We start from the raw sequence: 20819 nt of genomic DNA, 5'->3' as shown, positions 1-20819 counted from the left end.
GTTACAGTAGACTTGTCCAGTTAATTTGACATGTTTATCATGGAAGTAGTGGCTAAACGTAATCGAGAGGAGTCAAATCACCTGCTCCTTTGAGTTAGCACAAGACTGCCTGGGATTAAGAGCCTCTTTATGGGTGAAAACATGACACCATTGTGTTGAATTTCATGGGTATATAGTCTTTATTGTAGAGCTCAGGCTGTTGATGTGGGAATATGCATAAACAGCTATAGATTAAAGATTTTTTTGTCTTACCTCAATCATGCAGATAATTTGGAGATAAGTGTTTGATTATTAACTGTAATGTGATTATTGAATTTAAGAGCACTTAAGGCATTACACTACAGCATTACAGACAAATGTAAGGTGATTACTTTAGTAAGTTTGTTTTTTAACCCCAACACTGTTTATCATTAGAGCATAACACATGCTATACATCCACCTACTGTCCTTTTACACACTGTATGAATTCACTAAATATCTCACCTTTGCATACATAGCCAAGCCACTTGTAGGAAGATACAAGTCCCAGACACTCAACACACTTGTCCACGGAGGATACTGCTGCAGATACCAAGCGATAGTTTTGACACTGCCCGACAAACATTGCAAAACCTTGAATGTAACACTTACATGTACCACAGATTTACAAGTTAATATCTACCAGTGAAGAAAAAAAAAATTCAAGTTAAATGTAACATTTAATTTACCTTTGTGCTGACAGCTGGATCCATTTGACCTGGACAGGAGAGCTGATTGTAGTGATCAGTGGCCGCCTGAAAGAAAGAAAGAATGAGAGCAAATGGGTGCTCTTTGTGCATGAGTTGGTATTGTTACAAAATTTTAAACCTTGAAAAAAGAACAAAAATTGAGTGGCAAATCAGCAGTCTGAAAAACAAGAATTGACATTAAAAATATTATGCTGTGTTTATGCATGCTTAATGATTACTGTATCGCACTGTACACTTTGAAGAGCATGTTTTGAGAATATCTTAACACACCATTGTCAATATAAACCAGGGATTAAAGCAAAAATTTTTCATCTGACTGAAAATTTTCTTCTGGTCAAAATCATTGGCCACTATTAAAAAGGATGCAATACAATACTACTATAGCGAACAAGTTTATATAGTCAAATTTGGCAATACTGTAAAACACACTGAATGGGAGAGTGTACAGGTGTAGAAGATTAGTAACATGGATAGAAAAAATGTCATGAGTGGTATTGGTGGGGGGTCTGGGGGTCCTCCCCGAGAAAATTTTTAGAGCTTCAGGTCAATTTTGGTGCTCTCTGGTTAATTTTAAAGGGTATGAAAACCTTTGAAGCAAGTGAAAATAATAACCAGAAGAAAACCTTACTGCAAAAAATGAGTGAAAAACATTTTATTTAACAATTTAGGAACTCCTAAAACATAACTCCAACTCCAACAGCACATGAATTTTGGGGAAAATGTCTGTGTAAATGTAACCCTAACCAACTCATACAGAATTTTCTTGTGGCAAACTCCACACATGCACGCACCAGGCTGCTTCATTTTTTTGCACCATGATCCAATTGGAGTTCCATCGTCTCCCTTCTCATAAAGCCATGCCCACCTCCATCTATTTTTCACGCATCTCTCAATAGTTACCACCTCAGCACCTTCCTCTACAAACGTGTCCATGATGTCGTATATGCTGGCCAAAATAATCTGTACGTCGTCAAACCTGCGTCCACAACCCCCTCGCGCCAATATCATGTTCTCTTTTGATTGGAAGACATTACGTCAACTGAAACAGAAATTATATTCCGTTACAGATACTCTCTGAGGGTATTTAAAATACAGTGGCTTTGCAAATACCAAGGGTGTTACTCATTCATTCAATTTTATCTTCGTACTGTACCACACAGATAGAAATAAGATGCTAAACGGGTCAAAATAAAGCACTTATGCAGTCGGGTGCATAACCGCGTAAGGCCGCGGCGCGCACAGCCGCATGCACGGGAAGGGCACAGACACACAAACACACACACTAGTCATATACTGGCAAGAGGAGATAAGCTATTAACCCAAACATGAAGGTCCATGCAGATCAGTTCTGTCTTCTTCCCTTTTCGCTGTGGTTCTTTCAGAATGAAAGCTACTTGTTAGCACTAAACTAAAGTTAGCGTCTGGAGGCTGAACTTTGGTAAAGCTGAACTTGTCCATGTGTTTCTGAGGCACAGAATGAGCAGCGTTTCCTTCCAAAGAGAAATACTCATCAATCTCTCCTCCCGACATAAAAATAAAGAAGTCATCTTCTTATCATCACTGTTAAACCTATCAGCCCCCTGTGCGTGGCGTGCCTGTGGTAAACACCTGCAGACCCAGGACAGGATTGCGGTGCCAACTGGACTCCGCGAAACACGTGGGGAAGTTACTTCAATATGACTTTTTTCCCCCCTCAATTTTTCCATTTGACGGAAATCCGTCGTGGTGACGGAGAACTTTAATCCCTGTCTTAGACAGAAACCATCGATGGTATTCAACTGTGTATTCACTCATTTTTCCTAGAAGGGAAATTGGAGACAGTGGTCCCCTGAAGGTCAGCCTGAAAAGCTGTTGGTGAAATTGACCCATGGGTGTGACCAAGTGTCAAAGAGGGGATGGTTAAAGCACTAAAACCACACTGGTGCTCTGTAGGGTATGTGCATGTGAACCTGTGACAGACATAGCCTCAGCCCCTTTGACATTCGGTTTGCCACATCTCCTCGTTTGAGATTCTGCTCTGAATCTCCAAACCCTTTCCTACTTCTCATTTCAAACATGATATGCTCTCTTGTTGTGCTGCTTTCTCTCCCATCCTCAAACACATTTGTCAACAGGTAGCTGTGGACCTGTCCATTCCAGGCTCAGGTCCACTTCACAGCCTTCAACCAGGTGACTTCATGCTGGTCACAGACTTCAGAAGCCCCAACAAGCCACCAGGGTTCACGTAAGTCACTGCAAAAAGGTCATCTCTGCATCAGCTGCCTAAAAAGTGCATGACCCACGTCAACACCCAACGAGGTAGACCAGGACGAGAAGTGGCTGACATCAGTGGTAAAGCCAAAACCACCAACGAACAGATGGTGAATTCAAACGCTCTGTTCCACCTATGAAGCTGATGACATTCCTACGTGGGAGCGACCCCCTGAACGAGATCAAGAACGTAAACTTTTCTCTCACTTTCTGCTTTCACACATACAGCTAAAACAACCCTGAGTGCAAGCCTAGCACTGCTCATGGGTCACATGGTTGACATCACACAACCACTGCACAGTACATGTTTAGGCCTGTGTCTGACTAGGTCAAACAGAGGTGAGAACACAAACCTCTGGTTCGCAGAAACCCTCCGGTGTCAACTAAAGCCAACCCTAGTAAGACATAGGGGTGGTTCACAAACGGACTGTGTTCATGAACTCTGACAGACAGTTCACAGACATCACTCCTTCTACGTCCTCGCCTGAAGAAAGGGCCTGGACTCAGCTGATGGTCATCACACACCAACCAACCATCTCAAGCAGCGTCCCTAACTGTACTGATCATTTTCTTGTCTCTCCTTGTTGTTGTTGTAAAAGTTATCCTTGTATTCTGTAAGGTTCAATGCAAATATTAAGTGTTAATTATGATATAGACCTAGACCACGACCCCTGTTCAGGGGGCCTGGATTTAGTGACCTCAGAGCATCCTGTGGTGCCTTGTTCTCCTGTCTATTTTCATAGTCGCTCCATCTTTATTGTGCCCTTACTCCTACTTCTGAAAATGCCACTACAGTAGTGAAGACAACACATAGGAAGCCACAGTCAAAGAATTGGGTCAATCTTCCTCAACACAGGTCATCTGTCACTAACTCCTGTTGTAAAAAGGGTTTCCTCTACTAAAGTTCGTCTTCTCAGATTTATTTAACAAAATACAAAAAATAGAGAATAAAATACATATGAACTTAAGCACACAGTCCAAACACAGCCAGAAATACTGTGAGCTCCTCTGGGCTCTAATGTCACATACCCCCTAGGCTCGTAGCACCCCCCAGCTCACCTGAGGATCTTAAAGCTACAAGGTCTTATATTTATCCTTAGCAACTTGTCTATACATTGACATGAAGTAACTAAAATGCCATGAGCATGCAAATTATAAAGCAAATATTATATTACAATCATTTAACACCTTTTTAAATGCAATTAAATGATGAACTTTCTAATCACTAATTAATAACAGAACTGAACTGAAAAATGAAAATCTGTGAAAATCTTTATATTACAGCACTGTAACTCTTAAACCTTTGCTCTGAACACACCATAAGATCTAAGAAGGAAATAAAAAACAAAGATATTACTTTAACATTCTATCCCGTTGAGACTTAAAATATTCCAAAAACATTTGATCATGAAGGAATACATTTTACTGTTGAGGCTGAAGTCTGAAAATGAATTAACTTTACTATTCAAATAAAGTTAGGAAATGAGCCTTTTTAACCGTTTTTAACAGTGACAATCTCCAGTAGAGTGCTAGAATATGAGGCCTACAACATAACTCCCACAAAAATGTGCAAATTATACATAAACTACAGGTTTGAAAGTTTTCGCTCACATTCAAATTTACTGCAGTTATTGCAAAAGAAATCTTACAGCTTAAACACGAATTTCCTCTATCTTACTTGCACCTCAGTTGGTCTGACAATGTGGCTAACCTACACAGACAGGCCTACTTAAGACAAACTCTGCAGACTTCTAAAAGTAAATTCTAATGTGACTCAGTGTTGGACACAAATAACATAAACACTGACAATCCTTGTGCTTTTTCAACTAGGTGAAATGGGTAAAAGCAGAACTGGCTCTGACTTATATTTATTGCAGTGATTAAATAAATTTTCTTTCCTTTAATGGGAACACTTATTGCACAACAATTTGAATTCTTACAGTTTGTTGAACAAAATATTCAATTCATTTTTCAAAATTCAAAACATATTGCAGCAGCAATGACATTTTTTCCCCCGTTCCTCATACAGCCCCAGACAACCAGTGACCAGAACCATCTACTGATCTAATCTGTTTAACACCTGCTGATCCACTAATCCTAGCAATAATAAAATACAGTTCTTCATCTTTACATGGTCATCAGATATCAGACCATATTTGGATGTTCGGATACTCCGTAGTTACTGTGGAAACATTTTCATCTTCTACACCATTAAGTTACCAGTAAAACCCATTGAGTTGGATCAATGACAGTAGATGGGAACAATGGGTTTATGTTCAGTTATTTATATCTTTTTCTTCTGTTTTCTGTTTAGATACAATAACCTTTGAATCTACTGTGAATATTCATGAAGATTTATATTAAAAATAGGGAATTAAATATAGGAAAATACATGATTTATGGTGAAACTGCAAAATATAGAGGATAATATGACAGTAAAAGCTGCTACATCACTTGAGGAAGGTTAAATGGAGAGAAACATTTATTTGGGAGCTTGGGCAATAATACTACTGGGTCTTTATGGGTTAAACAAAAGTGCATTTTGTGATTAACAATTACAGAGTCTGACAAAGTTTAAACACACAACTAAATACTCAAGAGTTACATAACTTTCCTTTATACAAAAGTGGATAACGTCACTAGAGACCTGTCGATAGACATATTAATTTTGATTATTTATGTTGTCAGTTAGTCCTTTCAGCCCTAATTATTTTTCTTGATATACAGAACTTCAAGCCACTCCTTTGAACTAGATCAGACTACACTTGTCAAGATCTGTTTGTTTTTTATTGGCGGTCACAAAGGTTTAGTTGAAAAACCATCCTGAGTCTGAAATGCCACCTAATGATTTTCTTTTAACTCTTACAGAATGGACTTTGAACAATAATATATTCATTTTTATGGATAAGGTTTTCAGACAGACAAAAGGATGTGCAATGGGTGCTTGCTATTCCCCATCTTATGCAGGACTCTATCTAGGTAAATGGGAAGAAGATTTTGTGTTTAATCAGGAACAGAACAGCTTTTTAAAGCACATTGTCTGGTGGGGACGTTACATTGATGATGTACGCTTGTTTTGGTCAGGGTCAGAACTTAAAGCTTTCCATGGCTTCCTTAATAACATTAACCCAAACATTAAGTTGTCATTGGACTACAGTAAAGATAGCATTCATTTTCTGGACCTCACTATTTATGAAGACAATTTAGTGATGTTACACACATCCATTTTCAGAAAACCCACTGACAGAAACACTGTTCTACATGCCAATAGCTTTCATCCCAAATGGCTTAAAGAAAACATCCCTTATGGCCAGTTTCAGAGGGTGCGACCAAGATGCAGATTTTGTGAGTAAATCAGGGGAGATGTTTGCACGGTTTCAGGCAAGGGGCTACAAGAATGCCACATTACAAGAAGCTTACACAAGAGCTAAACATCTGGACAGACACACCTTACTAGAAAGGAATCCCCCTGTTATGGAAATGTTCAACTGATAACCCACACACAAAGAGGAGGAGAGAAAGTTACAGTTAAAATAAATAAATGCATTTATTGAGAAGTCAGTCACAGAGAAACTCTGTAAGTGAAGTCTGATTCAACAAGAGAAAACTAAAGATTATATAGAACCAAATCCAACCCCCTCAAACTATGATGTCATTCCTTATGTACATCGTACCACCCCATACTACTCCTTCTCTGCTCCGTGAAGAGGTCATGATGACCTCTCCACTCTAACCTTGCTTGGATCCAATCTGGAGTGCAGGCGCCATTCTCTATCTACACATTCAGACATTTAGGTGTTTGGGTTTTAACTCAAGGCAAGAACTCCGTTCCTGGGTTGGGGGTGTTACAGAGTGGTAAACATCACACATAATGAATAATGACTCAGCATTAAAAGAAGATGTACTAACAGTATAAAATATAAAGAGTATAAAACATAAAAAGTAAATTTTTCCACCACATTTCCTCCCTTTTGATTATTCAACCGAATCAATCATGCAAAAACATAAAATTTACGTACGAGTATCAATAAATGATTATAAATGATTATCAACCCAAAGACAACCTAATTAAGCCATATTTCTCCAGATATTCTCCAGATAAATTATATGTAGCCAAATTTCCAGACTTTGTGTCTTTTTTCTTTTTAGATCAGGTTTGACATTGGAGGACAAATAGCAAAATACTATGAAAAAAAATACTATAACCATCCACCCATGATCTATCTGCTTTTGGACATCAGTCAGAACAGTAATTTCCAGCTTCACAATTTTTGTTCATTTGACAGGATTACACGTTGCTTTCTTCATACACCATCAAATCATCATCAAGATCATCTAAGTCATCAAAATCATAATTATCATCATCATCATCAATCACTTCATGCTATACCATACTAAAAGTACCAATCACACTGCTAATCATTGAACGTATTATTGGAATGATGCAACAGGATAATCCGAGGAGTAATACAAACACACCAAAAATCACAGCAATAATTTTCATCAACATTGCCTTCCATCCCCCAGACAGCAGCCAGCCCCAAAAATCCCAGCCTGTTGTAGTGTATGCAGTGTTTTCCTCATGTAGGACTCGTCTAGGGTGATCAAACTGATTGTGGAAACATCAGGTACATAGGTACAACACTGGTCGCCAATAAGATGACAGACACCTCCCTTTTCAGCCAATAGGAGATCTAAAGCTGCCCTATTCTGTAATGCGACAGTGCGGAGAGCTTTCATCTCACTGGTCATTAAACCCCTGTTCAACAAACGCAGTGAGATTCTCTAGCTCCACAGAAAGTTCTTCTATGTACCAAGATAAACGAGCAGGGCCGTACATGGGAATAATACTGATTACAAACTTATGGCCACCTGAAATCTGATCCCGTTTTACACAGGTGTGAGGCGGTGACATAACTGGGCTGATGGTCAATTTGGAGGTAGCTGGAACCAAATAAGAGAGGTGACATGTACCTGCCCATCATGCTGGGAAATACAAATAAGAGTGTTGACCACACGTCCACACCATATCTGTAGGACAGCCATACCCATAATCAGAAGGAGTTAGAGCTACGGTGGCATTATATGTGGTAGTAACATTAAAAATAAAATAAAATAAAAATATGAGGTCTTAGCATCATAATGTGTCAGTGGGGATGGTGTACCTAGTAATGCCGTGAGATTGTAAAGGACTATAACTGGAGAAAAGTAAATTTATCAGCCCTTTTTTCACAATTTGCTAACCCGCATGCTACCTTGAGAGTAATGTTACACCCAGATGTGTGTCCCAAATTATACCGTGTGTGTTCTGTGACTGGGGAATGGAAGCAAAACTGTGGAGTGAAAAAAAGATTAGACAGATCTCTGAGCCGAAAACCAACATTTTTCTGTACCATAGTAATATTAGTGTCTCTAGAGAAATTTCTTGGATTTCTGAAGGAAGGTCACGTTGGGTCTCAACCCCAGCCAGGGGTACGCCGTGACAGACGGCCACTGTCCATTTTATCATTGTCAATAGTGTGTGATTGATCGAGAGAGGATAAGGAGCGAACAGAGTATCTTCATGTGAGCTGTGTGGCATCAAACTACACACATAGCATGACTGATTAGTGACACGTCGTGTCAGATCACGTGTCACTCGCCACCATGTGTTATCGCTAGTCGTGGTGATCAATGAGGTGGACGTCACGTCCGTGACGTCCCCGAAGCTCCTCTGACCCTAGCTGTCCTCCGACAGACCAGGGCGCAAACAGGAATGTGATGCGGTGGTGAAGGATCAGATACCTGATAGAATGTGTCCATGTACCACATGTACAGGCACAGGAGGGTGATGCAGATGACAGCTGACCCTTTGATCACCTCCATCGTCGTCGAATCAGTGTATGTGTGGGGCAGGGGGTCTTCAGTCACTCGCCAGTGACCAGGCAAAGGATAAGTGTATATGAGACGTCACTGGGGTCGTTACCACCGCTAGGTTTCAACCAGTGAGTCTTGTGAGTGTAGGTGCGTGATACAGCTGTGTCCAGCTCCGGTGTCCAGTCGTCCAGTCTACGCTGTCGATCGATGCTCCGGCACGTCCTCGGCTGCAGCAGTTGGCGGTTCTCCCAGAAACCGCTTACAGTGGATCGCGTGGATCCACATGGCACGTTCAGCAACCTTGACCACTGTGTGCGTCGTCAGGAGCACCTGGAAAGGGCCTCGCCACCTGCGCTGTTTCCAGTGCTTTCGTCTGAAGTCCCGAACCAGGATCCAATCCCCAGGCTGCAGCGGATGAAGCAGCCCCTCTGCAGGAACCGGTAGTGCTGATTTCACCAGTACCTGTACTTGAGATAGTTCAGAGGAGAGTTTCCTACACTAAGACAACATGTCATGCTCCAACAATGATGTCAACCCGGTTAGTTGGGGGGCCTGGAGACCTGTATATGGGGGTCTCCCAAACATAGTCTCAAAAGGACTCAGCCCACTTCGACTCCTACGTCTCATTCTCATTTGCATGAGAACCAGAGGTAGGGCCTTGACCCAGTTAAGACCTGTTTCCTCACAACATTTAGCCAGTTTTGATTTTAGGGTGCTATTTTCCCTTTCAATAGCCCCCCCTTTGTGGATGGTATGCACAGTGTGTTTTGAGGTCAAAACCTAGCATTTCCCCTAACTCAGTTAGTGCTGTGTTCACAAAGTGGGACCCATCGTCTGATGAGATCCTCTTTGGGATCCCCCAACAAAACAAAATTTCAGTTACCAAAGCCTTAGCCACTGCAGAGCTGTCTGCATGCTTTGCAGGAAAACATTTATCTAACATTCCTCCCTTAGACACATGATCTACGCCATGTGTCAGCTTAGCAAACCAGGGGAAGAAATGTTTGGGCCGACAAGGTCGTCCATCAGCTGCCTCAAGTGAAACAAAAGACACAAGCCTGTGAAGGACAACAAAGGAGAAGGTCATCAACATACTGTAAAGGAGCAACACCTGGTGGGAGGTCAAGGTGGGACAGCGAGTCGGCCAAAATCGAATTGTAAATGGTTGGGGCCTCGCAATACCCCTGAGACATGCGCGTCCATGTGTACATTTTGTTTCTGAACTGAAACGCGAACCAATATTGGCTATCTGCATGCACGGGAACAGATGTGAACGCGTTCGAAAGGTCAGTGACAGAAAAGTGAGATGCAGACGGCGGAATTTGTGATACCGTGGGTATGCGTGGAACCACGGCTTTGTTTACCGCCTGTAGGTCTTGAATAAACCTCCATGTGTCTGGGTCAGGAGGGTTCGCACTTTTTTCCACAGGAAAAATTGGGGTCCTGACCGGTGAATCAGGACATGGAACTATAATTCCCACATTCAAATAAGCTTAGAACTCGGACTGTTTTTGACATGGCCTGTAATCAGATCGCGGGGTAATGATGACCGGTGGGCAGTTTCGGACGAGACCCACATCATGTGGACCAGTAGCCCAGACACCAGGTGGGATATCAGCCAGTTTGGGTGGCACGGAGACGGGTGAGAGGCCTGTGGGAGATGTAGACATACAGGTCAGCGCTTCATCATTTAACAACTGTACAGTTTTCTGACAGTGAAACACTGATATCATGCTCTGTCTGTATACCCCCAGTCGGGGAGCGAACATGATGGCCGGGTCAGAGGTGGGACACAAATCTGACACCTGCAAGGCCTTTTCCACAAACGGGCCCACGTCTTTCCAATCTGCATGGCATGGTTTGGAAAGAGCAACATGCGTGGTGCAGCACCAAGCCTGTAAAAAGAATGTTGATTATCAGTCAGTGACACAGACAATGCCCAAAAAAATATGAATCCCAAAACATGTAACCAGTTGTGAGCTTATCAGACTGTGTGAAAAAACTTTTCCTCATATGTGGGGTCAGGGCCTCCAGGACTGAAATGAGAAGCACACTATAAATCATTTGGGGGTGAGACATAAGCGCCAGGCTGAAGTCTGCTGTCACTTAGCTCGACCCATTTTTCTGTAATTTGGGGGGAACAGACTTTCCAGTGGTATACAGAATCTGGTAACCCAGCAGCATACCTAACCATTGTGTGTGCGTACACACAATGTGAGTGGAGATCTGTGCCTGCGACTGTGTTTTGTTGAGTTATCGTTAACCCCTCTGGACCCGATTCAAGTTTTACCCCCAATTTGCACATCAAATCCCGCCCACACAAATTAATGGGACAGACGGGTGCGAGTAAAAAAAGAATGTTAGAAAGTACATTCTTGTGAAACACATGTCAACGGAACAGTAAAGCTCTCTCTGTCCTGTTTACCACCAGCCGACACAGAAATAATAGTTTTTCCACTCAACTTTAGTGTAGGTGTTAAGTCTACATGTCTGATCACAGAGTATGTAGCTCCACTATCTACTAAAAACAGTAACTTAAACCTGCTTATAGTAAGATCAACCACAGGGAGCTTCTGATAGGAGTCAGTACACAGCTGAGCGTGTGTGTGTGTGTGTGTGTGTGTGTGTGTGTGTGTCACCTCCTCCTCCCTTGGGCAGTGCAGCAGAAGCTGTAGTGGGTGTGGAATCCGTGTCTGGAGACCCGCCCTCCAGGGCCGCGAGCCAATCCCCTGCCCCGTTCCCTCCACGTGGCTGTCTCCGCCCCGCCTTCTCTGTGGGCAGTCCCTTTTCCCATGTCCTGGTTGGCCACAGAGGTGGCCCACCCCGCCACATGTCGGACCACCCCTTTCCGGGTGTAGGTGGGCCTCGAGTGTTCTCCGGTCCCCGCCCACGCTGTTCCCCGGGGGGGGTCGGGCGGACCAGTCCGGAGTGTCTGATGAAAGTGACCCCTGCCCTGCGTCTGGAATCTTCCACTGTCTCATCAGGCCTGTTTCAGGTTTCTCCATGCAGACAGACAGCCTCAGGTGGGAAAAAACGTCCGGCAGAGGCTAGGGGTCATCTGTGCAGCCAGAAGCCGCCTGAGTTCGGACCCAGTGGGTCTGTGTTCAGTGCAGAAAGTCCCTCGGATGGATCAGGTAGATGTTTCAGTGAATGTCCATGCCCTGAACACCACAACAGGACCGTCTGGTCCACCGTGGGCATTTGTGCAGCTGTGCCAGAAGTCAGTCCTCCCCCCTGCCTGCAGCATCAGCAGCGGGGGTGGAGTCGGGTTGTGTGGAGTCCGGCTCCGGTGGTGGAGAAGGCCGGGGGTCAGAAGACCTGGGGGGCCTGCTTGGGCCCGTTGACGTTTGGCCGGTTCTGGAATTACGGCTGAGTGTTCCGGGAGGGGGGGCGGGTTCTCGCGGCGTCTTTGTGGGCAGGCGTCCAGACCCGGACACCAACTTCGCTGCCTGCACAGAAACACAAGGGGGGGCATATGGTATATGGTAAAGTGGCGGAGCTCAAGCTCCTTGACAATCGAAAATATAACTGTTTAATCTGTATAATCTGTTTTATATCTGTTTTTATAACCAGCAGCATAATTTACCAGATCTTACAGACGTAGCACAGACGTCGCACAAAAATACAAGGGAAGTATAAAGTTATGAATGAAAAGAAGTGGTTTAAATATTCTAACAAATTAGGCATAAAGGGAAAAAAACACAGCTAGATGGTGTCATCTACGGTTACACATGCCTCAGTTTGTTTTTGCTTCATTCACCACATCTCAAAACATTTGTTACAAGGTTCCTATTGTTTAAATTCCCTGACTTTGTTTTTTCTCTCTTTGCCTCCCTTTAACTCATTCAGTTTTTGCACACCCAAAGTTGGCATTTTAGAAAAAATACCCATGTTTACCCAATAATCAGCACATTCAAGCACAATTTCCCCATATTTTCTTTTTACCCATGGGTTTTGGAATAGGGGCCTCTCTGTCCACACCCCCGTCACTGTGCCCCGGCCGGTTTCCCATTTTTACACTTAGAACGTCTTCTAAGTGGTTTTTGTTCCTTGGCGAACAAAATACTAAAAAACCCTGATTTTTCTTTTCAGTTGTCAGCGAAAAAATCACCTAAAACGCTTTCAAGTTTGTTATAAACTTTACTCTACTGTATTTACATACAGTAGCAACCTTATACGATTTTTCTTTTTGGTTGAAGGCAGGCGAAAAAATCTCCCAAAAACGCCTGTACTCTATTGCATTTGCATACACTAGCAACCTTATACGATTTTCTTTTTGGTTGAAGGCGAAAAAATCTCCCAAAAACGCCTGTACTCTATTGTATTTGCATACAATAGCAACCCTATACGATTTTCTTTTTGGTTGAAGGCGAAAAAATCTCACAAAAACGCCTGTACTCTATTGTATTTGCATACAATAGCAACCCGACTCAGGTCTATATATATATATATACTTATTCTTATTTTTTATTTATTATTTTTTTTATTTTTCATTTTTATTTTTTTATTTTATTTTATTTATTTATTTTTCTATATATATATATAAACCCGAATCGCACGCCACTATTGTTTCAGTGACGTGCCCAGTGACGTGAGTTTGGAACACAGAGAGTAAAAGCCCCAACACCCCAAACTGTAACTTTCTCACCGTGTGTGGCGTTGAACTCAGTTCCGATTCCAGTGGTGAGACGGGCGGGGCTCGGGGCCGGTCCCCCGTCTGCGGTGTCGTTTTACCACGGGGCTACAGCCGCTTTTTTGGCCCGTAGGATGATCAGTCCACCAACCTCCGTTCCCCCGCCCGACAGCACACATGGAACCCTGCCGACAACGCCAATTTGTTATGGAAATGTTCAACTGATAACCCACACACAAAGAGGAGGAGAGAAAGTTACAGTTAAAATAAATAAATGCATTTATTGAGAAGTCAGTCACAGAGAAACTCTGTAAGTGAAGTCTGATTCAACAAGAGAAAACTAAAGATTATATAGAACCAAATCCAACCCCTCAAACTATGATGTCATTCCTTATGTACATCGTACCACCCCATACTACTCCTTCTCTGCTCCGTGAAGAGGTCATGATGACCTCTCCACTCTAACCTTGCTTGGATCCAATCTGGAGTGCAGGCGCCATTCTCTATCTACACATTCAGACATTTAGGTGTTTGGGTTTTAACTCAAGGCAAGAACTCCGTTCCTGGGTTGGGGGTGTTACAGAGTGGTAAACATCACACATAATGAATAATGACTCAGCATTAAAAGAAGATGTACTAACAGTATAAAATATAAAGAGTATAAAACATAAAAAGTAAATTTTTCCACCACACCCCTAAACAAACACAAAACAGAACAGTATTTGTCACTATGTATAGTACAGAAGTGGACCAAGTCAAAAGAATAATTAATAAAAACTGGGACATCATTCAGAGCGACAAACAACTCAGACGAATTTTTCCACAGCCTCCACTCATCACCTTTAGGAGATGTCCTACACTGCAGGACAAACTGGTCCACAGCCATCTCCAACCTAGCACTCCATCATGGCTGGGTCAGAAACCTAAAGGGAGCTACAAATGCGGCCACTGCAATCACTGTACAAATGTCATACAGACCAAAACTTTCATGGACTCTACATCACATAAACAATACACAATCAATCATTTTATTAACTGTAAAACAACATTCATCATTTGCAGACTGGAATGTCCGACCTGCAAAGTGTTCAACATCGGCCGGACAAAAAGACGTTTACAGGACAGACTGTCAGAACACAAATATGCAATAAGAACTGGAAACACAAACTACCCGATGGCAAAACACTACCTGGAACTCCACAACAGCAACCCATCTACACTACAAACTATTGGCATCGACCACATTCCATCCTCCTTAAGAAAGGGGGACAGGCAAAAGACATTAAACCAACGGGAAGCTTTCTGGATTTTTAAACTCCAAGCCACTGTACCCCCTGGACTGAATGAAGAGTGGAACTTTTCTGTTTTCTTATAATGTATTATCTGTTTCTTGTTTTAAAGACTTTACACTGGTTTCATCTCAATATGTAAATTTTGCACTGTTTTTTATTCATGTATACTTGTAAATATTTCTATTTGACCTGCAGTGACACCATCTGCTGGCCTTTTCCATGTGGACACCCTCTGCAGGCCATTCCCTTCATGCCCAGCTGGCAGGTTCCTATTGGTTAGACCCTACTATATAGGAACCTACACTTTTTCAGGCTCCTGTTTGACTTCCTGATGAAGGCTTGAAGCTGAAACGCGTTGAAGTTTTTTAGGTCTAGATATGACCATGCCATGATAATAAAGGCATTTGAATGTTGAAAGAGAGTGCCTTGGATTCTTCTTCCAGTGTGATAAATACTTTTTGAATCCCTTTTTCCAAAGAGCACCTCGAACAAACTCTTTTTGGTCCGAGAAGCATTCCTTCCCAAACATTTTATGAATTAACATTCATTTATGCTGTATTTTTGGGTAAAATTATACCTTAATTGACGACATTGATCTTACACTTAATCTGAGTTAAATTAGTAGGATAACACCTATGGAACAGTTTTAAAGATACCTCTCTCACTTTATTGGAAATAAAAAACGTCCTTGGGTAATAACCATACCTTTTCCCATTCCACATCAGAATATGAATTACTCCAAAAAAAGATGGAAGGTGGCTTACAAATTGTATCCCTTTGAATCCCTTCTCTAATGCATTTATTATTAGTTTTTTTTTACTCAAGAATGGATCTAAATTTCCTGTGTATAATTCTGATCATGCAATTTGAGGGCTAATGGTTGTTGAAGGACTAATAGTAGAAGATAGCAAAGTTTTTAAACCTGAAGGGATAGCATCAAGCAACCCTGGTTCTACAGAGCCACTATCCTGCATGCTTTAGATGTTTCCCTGTTCCAGCACACCTGACGGTCGTTATCAGGCTTCTGCAGAGTTTGATGATAGGCTTATCATTTGAATCAGCTGTGTTGGAAGAGGGACACATCTAAAACATGCAGGATAGTGGCTCTCTTGGACCAGGGTTGCTGACCCTTGGTCTACGTCACGGCACAGCGACCTAACCTCCGGAAAAATGGAGAATTGACCTGCCAGCTGAACAGTAGGGACGAGACCTCACTGTGGCCTGTGGCTTACTTCCGGTGCCTGTGGTTCACTATTTCTGGCAGGGCCAGACTGAGACTCATTTTCAGCCCTGGAGTTTCATACCTCAGACCGGCCCACTTTAGATCACGACCAATTATTATTAAAATCATGTCATTCTAACCTTACATGTTAGGTCTACGCACTGTTCTGCAAAGCCTGAGACAAACAGAGCAGTAGAGACACTGATTTTTTTCACAGTAAGTCAGCCACTTGCGGTTTGTTCCAACTTTGCTATTAAAAAACTTTTGGTACAGTGATATTAGGGGTTTGACGAGGATGATACGAAAAAAATGTATGTGTATCCTGTGACTGAGGGTGAGCAAAGTAATCAAAGCTAACAACAGACTCATCTTCATCCGTCTCCTTTGTGCCTAGTGGTTCAGGGTTGTGCTGCTGAGCTGCTCCTCTGTCATCAGTAGACTCTGCTCTCCCTTTCACACTTCCTCCAGTTTCTCTAGACTCCTGCACCTGTATCACAATAAAAAATTATATCGACAGACATTTGGACTTACTTAACCAATTCAGATATTTACATTGGCAAAATATGCAGGCTTATTTAATATTTCTTTATGCTGTTGCCTATCAGTTGTGGGCTTTGTGTATTTACTGTCTCACTTTTAATGATAAAAAATAAAATCGGTCAGGACTATGGTTTGGGTATAGAAAGTGGTTTTACTGGAACTAATGCTTGTTCACACAGTCTATTCTAACAGCTCACCTTTTCCTTCCATCCTGACAGGAACAATCCCCTCATCACTACTGGCTCCTGGCTCTGCTTCTGACACTAAAGCACAGTTTAAAAATGCTCAGAATTCTCAGCACAAATCTTCTATTTTGCAAAGCCTTGGTGTCAGTTTCATTCATGTAGTGCTGAATCCTGGAGCATCTCAGAGCACCTTTCACACTGAACAGGCCTACACCATACTCTTCAATGGAGCCTATTTATTCTAATAGTCTTCCCTCTATGAGCAGTCCTACCTGCCCACTCTGGACTTGTGGGCTCATGGCTGCTGTCTGCTGCTGGATCTGCTTTCTGACTCTGAGGAGCTACAAGACAAAGTTTCCCAGTTCTGTGGCGTCACATCATACTATTATTTAAAATGCATAATGTTATGTTCCACGCCACAATGCCACACAATTCACTGACTCAATAATTACCTAACTTGAAAGGTGGTTTACCCGGTTCATCGTCCTCATTAGTTGTTTCCAACCGGGAGGTCGTTTTTGTGAAAAAAGTTGCCGATTTTGTCACATTTGGCTGCATTTGCTTCCAGAGCTTTCCTCTTTTTAATTCTTGTCTTCTCCACACCACCCTTGTTCTTTCTACTATCCATGTTTCAAACAGCAAACACAGCTGACCATCCACAGCCTACAGAGCACAGATGGTATATGCTCCACAGCTACAGTATAGAGCTACTAACCATATGCAAGGACAGATTACACTAGGTCACGGTACGTCTGCAAAAAAGAGGAAGAAAAAAAAAACAGTTTGCTAGTAGAGGGGGTGGCGGCCCAGGAACAGCAGCAGCAGCTTACGTGATCAACCCAGTGCTATGGCTGAACCCCCCCAGAGTATGGAGTATGGTGCTGATCTATCCTGCTTACTGGATTTCAATCTCTACTGTGACACATACATGAAGAATGTCACACGTCACTTTTTAAATCAACAGTTTACTAATAATAAGCATTTTTGTAAAGAAATAATTCTATATTGTTCTTTCCTCTTTAGTCTGATGATGAACTATCCAATAAATAATTGTGATCCTAGTTTTTGCACAGGGATCATTAGTGTAAACGGTGACATGGCTGCAGAGCATCAGTATGATGGGATCCACAACAACCATGTCACATCCGTCCACTGACACATTTAGCGTTTTTGTGTCAGCTGGTATTGTTTTAGATCCACAATACTAACATTTATGAAGAAGAGCACAATTAGCAATAGTAACTCTATAAGTTTATTCCTAATAAAGTACTGGTACTGACCAGAGGGTCATGGGTAATGTCATGTCCGTCCACCAGCAAAAGTTTTCACATACACCTGCTATTAAAATCCAAAATTTATGAAAATATAGGTTGCACTGTCAAAGAATATCAGTAGTCTGTGCACAAATGGATTGGCATTATTTCAACACAGTTCTATGCATTTCTTACAACTTTCTTTTGACAAAAATGCAGTAGGGACGAGATCTCACTGTGGCCTGTGGCACCACTGCCAGAGGTGCCGGTGCCTGTGGTTCACTGTTTCTGGTGCCAGTGGTTTATTTCCAGTGGCTGTGGTACCGCTGCCACTGTTCTATTGGTAAAGAGCAGTTTACGATGGCAGGCGCATCATACGACTATACGGATGTTCAAGCCAGGCATGAAGTAAATCTGTTTGTTGGTTATGGAATGGGAGTCAGGCTAATAATGCAGACGTAAGTTTGTTTGTGAATATAGACCAGATTTTGTTGAAAGAGTACTTTTGAGATTGAGTGATGTGGACATCATTTCAACTGAAATTTCGTTAAATTAAGATTTTTTTTTTTTTTTTAAGATACGACTTTATTCCCTCAAAATTATGACTTTTATTCTCAATATTTCACTTTATTCTCGTAAAATTATGACTTTTTGTGTTCGGCTTTATTCTCATGAAAATACAGGTTTCATCCTGATATTTTACAACTTTATTCTCGTAGTGACAAGTGTTTTTATTTTCTTATGTGGCCCTAATATGCCGTTGTGTTTAACAGGTTCTTCCAGTGTGGAATATTTAGCTGATTTCTGGTTTTCCAGTGGAGAACGATTATTTTCTTTGCGACAGTCAGGGCTTTGAATAATCGACCGGCTCTATTTGTAAAGTGTCATGAGATAACTTTTGTTATGATTTGGTGCTATATAAATAAAATTTGATTGGATTTGACCAGTATCAATTATTTTAAATTTATTGTGTTCCTTCTGTCTTCTTCTTCCTGTCATGCACTCAGCCATTGCTCATACCTTGTTCTTTTCATGACAAACTGCTCCTTTCCCCCCCCCCTTTTTCCATTGCATATCTATGACATTGGATTGTATTAAAATTATACAGGCCCCAGTTTTCCCAAAAGGTTTTATTATTCACGTTTTCGTTAAAGGGTTGCCAAAAAATAGTGGGAAGAATATGACAATTACCGTGCAAACACAACAACGAAGTCAGTGTTTACAATAATGAAATAATGAATCTGTTTGCGCAAGTACAACTTCTGCTGGTAGTGAGTTGGAACTCCTCTATGTAGCACTGACATGGTTCAAAACACCGCTCCGAACAAGGTGCTTCCTTAGCTCACAGTCCAATGCAATTGATAGGAACCCTTGGCACCTGGCACCGAGCCCTGGTATCGCGGTGCCACGGCAGCTAGCGTTGGCCCCGAGGTGGTACCGCGGTACCACGGCACCTGGCACCGCGCCGTGGTACCGGAAGTGAGCCACCGGCGGTGTCGGTGCCTCAATATGCACTCGCTGTCTGTCCAAAAATGGCCCCTCCTTTGACCCCCTAAGGCCATTTGAGCCGTAATGTAAATGTACAGAAGGATGTTTACCCAGAACCATCATGTTAGCTCTCCTCTGCACCGCTTCCAACTGCCTCTGCCCCACTAAACTAAGCTCAGTTGTCAACAGCCCTCTTGAAAGCACACACTTTAGACTGAAGTCGACACAGAACATACGCTGTGTGTACATTTCAATAAATATGACCACATATAAAACACTACTCGCCAACAGTCGTGTAGCTAACGTAAGTGGTAGCTTAAGCTAACCTTAGCATTGACACTGACAGATTCATGTTGCTCGGTGCTAATAGCATAGAACAGCTCGGCTCTGTGAAAACAGTGCATAAAGTCATTCTGAATAACGTTGTATAAAACTGAATTCATCCTTACCTTGTACAGAGTGGTCCAAAGCAGCATTATTCTGAGTCCCAGCGAAAAACAGTCCGAGTGCAGCTGAGGTTTTCTCTCCTAAAGCTGGAGTGTTTCAGAAGTCAACCTGACCGACATATGTTAGGAGGAAGAACAATTAAACTGTTGTATATGTTATGAATTAAACTGTGCTGTATATGCCAAATACATATTTGAAAAGTGAAGCACCCTCCCTTTGCCCCTTTTTTCAGTGTGTTTCCATTTGTTTCCTTCCTTCTGGAGGTTCAACTGACGGGAAAACCCGTCCGTTAACAGAAAACCAAATCACTCTATTCTAAAACTAATTCACTGGAACTGAATACTAAGTCCTGTTCCTAACAGAAGTTCAAAAACTCACAGTTGGAGTGAAAAAAGCAGAGTTGGGTCAGGCCGTCTTCAGCAGCTTTTCCACGGGTACACACAGTAAACACACGGGCTGTTCTCCACAAGCTTCTACACCCTTTTCCGTCCTTCTAGAAGGTTTCCGCCTGTTTTTCCACCGGCAGAAATTATCTACTGATTTCTGTCCCCTTCAGAAGCTCTTGTTTTCTTATAAATGCTCTGTGGTCAGGCACATCTGTGTTGTTGACCTACTTCCACACACACTGGCTCATTTGGGGTCTTCTTCTCCCTTCTTCTGTTTCTTCTCAGTTCGGTAGTTCTCAGCTGTGCGGACACCTGCCCAGACTGTGTGTGCCAACGGTCACATAAGCAGGGCCCGCTCCAGGAAGAAAACAAACAGAGGATCCCTCTACAAAACATGTACAAATGACTGAATATGGGAATCCCTGTGGCGGTGCATCCAGGAAGGCTAAAACTAGAGCTGCACAATTAATCAAAACTTAAACTTACAAGAAATACTGCTTTGATATTTACCCTAAAAATTATTGACAACCTGGCATTTA

The 20819-nt window shown here is 42.2% G+C and overlaps 1 long non-coding RNA gene across 1 annotated transcript; it reads right to left on the bottom strand.

Moving 5' to 3' along the window:
- Positions 1 to 476: 476 nt before the first annotated feature.
- Positions 477 to 20550, bottom strand: LOC115434280 (uncharacterized). Its single transcript, XR_003937497.1, has 4 exons — positions 20509 to 20550; positions 19897 to 20002; positions 708 to 773; positions 477 to 558 (listed from the first exon to the last, which is right to left on the bottom strand). It is a non-coding gene; the product is annotated as an uncharacterized LOC115434280 (long non-coding RNA).
- Positions 20551 to 20819: the final 269 nt, after the last annotated feature.

This window comes from Sphaeramia orbicularis, chromosome 15, assembly GCF_902148855.1.
Source record: "Sphaeramia orbicularis chromosome 15, fSphaOr1.1, whole genome shotgun sequence".
NCBI classification, from domain to species: Eukaryota; Metazoa; Chordata; class Actinopteri; order Kurtiformes; family Apogonidae; genus Sphaeramia; species Sphaeramia orbicularis.
This window is presented reverse-complemented; position numbering and strand designations above follow the sequence as displayed.